The following is a 5,932-nucleotide window of genomic DNA, read 5'->3' on the forward strand; positions in this document are numbered from 1 at the left end:
ATTCCTATTCAACATTATACTGGAAATCTAAGCCAGTACAATAAGGCAAAGAAAAGAAATAAACTCATATAGACTAAAAAGGAATAAATGAAACTGTCCCTATTCACTGATAGCAAAATTGTCTATACAGGAAATCTCAAGAAATCTATGAAACAGCTCCTAAAACTGATGAATTTAGCAAAATTCATTAATTTAAAAATTCATTAATTAAAAATTAGCAGGATACAGGGTCACCATACAAGAATCAATCATATTTCTACATAGTAGCAATGAACACTTGGTAATACAAACATTTTAAATACCAAAAACTGATATACTTTGGTATAAATCTAACAAAATTGTGCAGGGTCTGTATACTGAAAACTGCAGAATGCCAATATAAGAAATCAAGGAAAATTTAGGAGAGACATTGTGTGTTCATGGGTTTAAGTGCAATTCTAATAAAACCCAGCAGGGTTTTTCTTTGCAGGTATAGAGAAGGTCATTTGAAAATTTATATGGAAAGACAATGGAACCAGAATAGTCAAGATATGTCAAAAAAAGAAGTTATAGGACTCACCCTGACTTTATGACTGACTGACCACAAAGTCAGAGTGACCAAGACAGCTTGGTATTGGCATAGGGAAAAGGACACAGATCAACGGAGCACAATAGAGTTTAAAATAGACCCACAGAAATATGGCTGACTGATTTTTTTTTTTTTTTACAAAAGTTGAAAGTCAGCTCAGTGAAGAAAGGATAGTCTTTCCAACAAGTAGTGTTTGAAAATTGGACATCTACATGCAAAAGCAAAAATGATTTCACACCTGTTAGTAAGGAAGGCTATAATAAAAAAGTCAGAAGATAACAAATGTTGGAGAGGATGTAGTAAAACTGAAACTTTGTGCATTGCTGGTGGGTATATACCCTAAAAAATTGTAAGCAGAGTCTCCAACAGATGTTTATATATACATATTCATAGCAGCATTATTTTACAATAGCCAAAAGCTACAAGCAACCCAAGTGTCCATTGACAGATGAATGGATAAACAAAAGGTGATATACAGTGGGATATTATTCAGCCATGAAAAGGAAGAAAATTCTGACATATTTTACAACATGGATGTATCTCGAAGACATGCTAAGTGAAAAAAAGCCAGCCACAAAAAAACAAATACTGTAGGATTCAATTTATGAGGTACCTAGAGCAGTCAAATTCATAGACAGAAAGTAGAATGGTAGTTTCTAGGGCTGTGGGGAAATGGCATGGGGAGTTAGTGTTTAGGGGATATAGAGTTTCAGTTTGGGCAGATGAAAAAATTCTAGAGATGGATAGTGGTGATAGTTGCACAACAATGTGCATGTACTTAATGCCACCAAACTGTACACTTAATAATGCTTAAAATGGTGAGTTTTAGGTTATGTGTATTTTATCACAATTAAAAATGAACCCTAACTAGTGGTTACTAAAGGGGAGGGTTGTGGGAGGGTGGTTGGGGAGGAAGGGAGAAGGGGATGGAGGGGCATTATGTTTACTACACATGGTATGGGGGGGTCACAGGGAAGACAGTGTCACACAGAGAAGGCAAATCGTGAATCTGTGGCATCTTACTACACTGATGGACAGTGACTGCTGTGGGGTATTGTGGGGTACTTGATAATATGGGTGAAATGTAGTAACCCCATTGTTTTTCATGTGAAACATTCATAATAGTGTATATCAATAATACCTTAATAAAAAAAAGAAACCTAACGTAAACCTCAAATCTTATAAAAAATTTAACTCAAGATGCATCATAGATCTTTGTAAAACTATGTATTTTTAGAAGAAAACATAGAACATCTTTGTGACCTTGAGTTAGGAGAAGAGTTCTTAGCTGGTCACTAAAATAGGAATTCATAAAAGAAAACATAGAAAACAAAGCACAGATGAACCAAACTTCATCAAAATTAAAATTTTGCTCAGGGAGAGAAACTGTTAGTAGAATGAAAAGACAAGACTGAGAGAAAATACTTAAAGTCACATATCAGACAAAGAACATGTATCCAGAATATTTAAAGAACTTCTAAAATACGCTGTAAGAAAAACAACCCGCTAAAATTTTTCAAAAGATTTCAATAGAAACCTCACCAAAGAAAATAGAAGGGTGACAAATAATCCCATGAAGAGGTTCAACATCCCTGGCCGCCAGGGAAACGCACACTGAAACCACCAAGTGCCACTGTTATTTAGAATGGTTACTACAGCAAGAACAGAAACCAGCCCACCAAGCAAACAAAAACCTGGCAACGCAAGTTCTGGAGAGGATGCTGAGCAGTGGGGACGTTCATGCATTGCTGGTCGGGATGAAAATGGTACATGCACTCTGGAAACCAGTTTGACATTTTCTTATGTAGTTAAACATACACTTACTATATGGCCCAGCAATCCCACTCCTAGACTGTCGGTGAGCAAGAGTAACACCATTGCGTCAAATCCACGTGACAATTGCAGGCGGATTGGACACAAAAGTGTTCCTTAAATGATATCCAGCTTAGAACAATTAACATTGTTCTTTGGGACAAGACTCCTTGTTCCAAATTCCAGAGAAAAGGGAACGTCAGTCCCTGCTCCATTGTGCACACAACTGGCTGTCCTACAGACCCTTCCTCCTCGCCTCCGCTTGCATGTAGACGTTTCCTTCTTGCCTCTATAGTGTCCCCAGCCCAAAGTGGCACAGAGATATACCCATCCTGTGGCTCAGGGCAACTTTGTACAGGTAAGATCCCCTCCATAAACTGCTGCGGAACTCAGGCTGAACACATCGGCCCCTTGCTTTGTTTCGCGGCCCCTTTGTTCTTTGGGGCTCACTCAGTTCGCTTATACTTCCCCTGATTGGAACGTAGATATTTACCCCCAAAAATGAAAATGTAAGCTCACACATAAACATGTACCTGAATGTTTATAACAGCTGTACTCATAATCATCTGTATCTGGAAACAGGTCAAATTTCCTTCAGTGTATGAATGGGTAAACAGACTGTGGTGCACCCATGTCATGAACTACCGCTCAATAATAAAAAGAGACAAACGACCAATACACACAATTTGGCAGCTTCTCAACGGCATTAACTTAAGTGAAAGAAGCTAGTCTCACAATATAACATGCTATACATTTCCATTTCTATGACCTTCTATAAAAGGGAAATCTGTAGGGATGCAAAACAAATCAGTGATTCCCAAGGGTTATGGGTGGAGGAAGTGTTTGACCACCTGGGCAGCACAAGAACTGTTTTGTATTCTGAATTTGGTAGCAATTATAGGAACCTACACATGTGTTAAAGCTCATTAAACTGTAGCCCATAAAAAGTCCATAATACTTTCTTTACACTTCAAAAATTAGAAAATAAAACATGGTGATATATGCCAAACAGAACCCAATGAGGTATCACTACACAACCAACAGGATGGCTAAAATTAAAAAGACTAACAACAAATGCTGGTGAGCATGCACAGCAAACAGAATCCTCATATACCACTTGTGCGTGTGTAAAATGGCACAATTACTTTGAACAATGTCCGTCAGTCTCTTGTAAAAGTAAACAAATACTTGTTGTATGACTCACTGATCCCACTCTTAGGTGTTCACCCAATAGAAAAAAAACATCTACAAGGAGACTCCTAAGAGTGTTTATAGCAGCTTTATTCGCAATAGCCCCAAACTAGAAACAGCCCAATTTTGACCAATGGGAGAATGGACAAATGAGATATATTCATGCAATTAAATAGAATGCAGCAATAAAAAAAAACAAACTTCTCAAACATACAAGAATGACTCAAAAACATGTGCATGAAAGAAGTCATAAAAAAGTAATAGTGTATGACTCCATTTATAATTCTAGAGCAGGCAAAACTTATCTATGGTGAAAAAAATTAGAACAGTGGGAGAAGGGACTGATGGAGCAGGAAGGAACTTTCTGGGAAAACAGATGTTCCATGGCTGCACTTTTTGACACACTAGTCACCAGTCGCTTGGGTTAAATTATTTAAAATTAAATAAAAACGGAAAATATGCTTCTACAGTTCCAATGGCCACACTTCAATTACTCAATAGTCACATGTGGCCAGTGGCTACTGTACCTGGACAGTACAGAACATTTCCATCACTGCAGATAGTTCTATGGGACAGCATTGTACTGTACCTTGCTAGGGATACATGTGTCAAAACTCATGGAATGGTAAAATTAGGGCTTGTGGATTTCATTTGTAAAATTTACCTTTAGATATATTGAATGCCCTTAAAGCTCTCTCGGCTGATGTGTTTAGGGGTATAGTGTGTTGCTTTCTTCAGTTAACCTTGAAATGCCTCAAAGAATGAGATGGACCAATGGAGAGATGCACTGATGTATGTTAAAAGCAAATACGGCAAACTGTTAACTCAGAACCCAGGTGGTGGGTTCTAAGTCTGGAGAGAGAAAATCCCGGGGCAAAATATCTTTAAAACCGAATCAGTCAAAGGGAGAAATAAAGGTTTAAAATCTGTTTATTGCTTACATACTGAAGTCCGGGGCGTTTATCTCTCCTGCTCTGGCAGAAGCAAAATCAGCCCTCCCCCTCACCTCCCATTGATACGGAGATGAACTTCTCTCCACCCCTGAGGATATGAAATGCACTAAAGCCAGGCGAGATATTCTGGAAATATTACAATTTTACCCACATGGGTGATGTATCTTCACTGCATAAATCTATTTTTCTTTATGAAAATATTCATAATAAAGTTATGAAGAAAACATGTGATGCAACTGAAGAATGAACATCAAGGTGAAGAAGCACAGTGGGAAATCTTAGGGGGTCGGAGAATAATGGGAAAAGGTTATTGAAAGGACCACATTCACCCACTCATTCACTCAGGATGCAGGGATGCATCGGACCTGGTCTCCGCCTTTGAATCCGGGAGATGCCGTGAGTCGCCAGGAGCTCCAGGGCACTGAGGGGCCTACTCTGGGCCTCGTCGGGGCATGGGTCAGGGGGACGCCACAGCTCACGCGCTTGTCCTTCTGTGCCACGCTGGCCCTTGATCGTGTCTGACCTCAGTTTGGACCACCTAACATCGCCTTCACTATACTTTTAGAAAGATTCTCAACTATCAGTTTCACAAGGGTGGGGCCTTTGTTCACGGCTAGATATTCAAAGCTGAGCACATAGGGTACGCTCAGCAAGTATGTACCAAATAATTCTAAGGATGAAAACTGGTCCCGCCGGCCTCGGCTCCCAGGCCTCCCTCCCTGCCCACACGAGTGAGCTTGCCGCCCTTGCTGCCTGCACCACTCCTCTCCTGGGGTTCTGTACGCCCTTCCTCATCATCTACACCTCTGCTCCGGCATCGCCCCCTTTAAGCGGCCTTTCCTGAACGCCCGCCAATACCCCCATCTCTCCATCGTCCCATCAGCCTGCTTTTTGTTTCCTGTAAAAGAAAAAAACCCACCAACCTCCACCAGAGTACGTAACTATACGGATTCGTAGATATATTTTAAAGTCACCTTTTCAAAGGCCTTGTGATGTCTGTAAGGTATTTATTTGTTCTGCTGATCTCCCCAGATACTCACTATAAAACAGGCGGGCTTTCCGAGTGCACAGCACCTGTTTTGGTTCCGTCCTACTACTGTCACTCCCTGCAATGATTTTTGTCTATATTGTCGGTTTCCTCGCGTTTAGTTGCCCCCCCCCCCCCTTTAAACGGTAAGATCCAGAAGGACAGGAACCGTGTCTATTCTGTGCACAGCCCGACGCAGTAAGGGCTCGGGAATGTCTCAGGCAGAGGCTTGATCCGCCGGCGCGCGCCGCTCTGCCTCCTCGCCGCTGCGGCGGGAGCAGGAAGCGCAGGCCCAGCGCCCGGGAGGAGAGACGAACGAGCAGCCGGCGCCGCGCTCGGCGCTCAAAGCCCCGTCCCCGGGCCCCGCCTCCACTGGAGGCG

This window comes from Manis javanica, chromosome 4 (genome assembly GCF_040802235.1).
Source record: "Manis javanica isolate MJ-LG chromosome 4, MJ_LKY, whole genome shotgun sequence".
Classification (NCBI taxonomy): domain Eukaryota; kingdom Metazoa; phylum Chordata; class Mammalia; order Pholidota; family Manidae; genus Manis; species Manis javanica.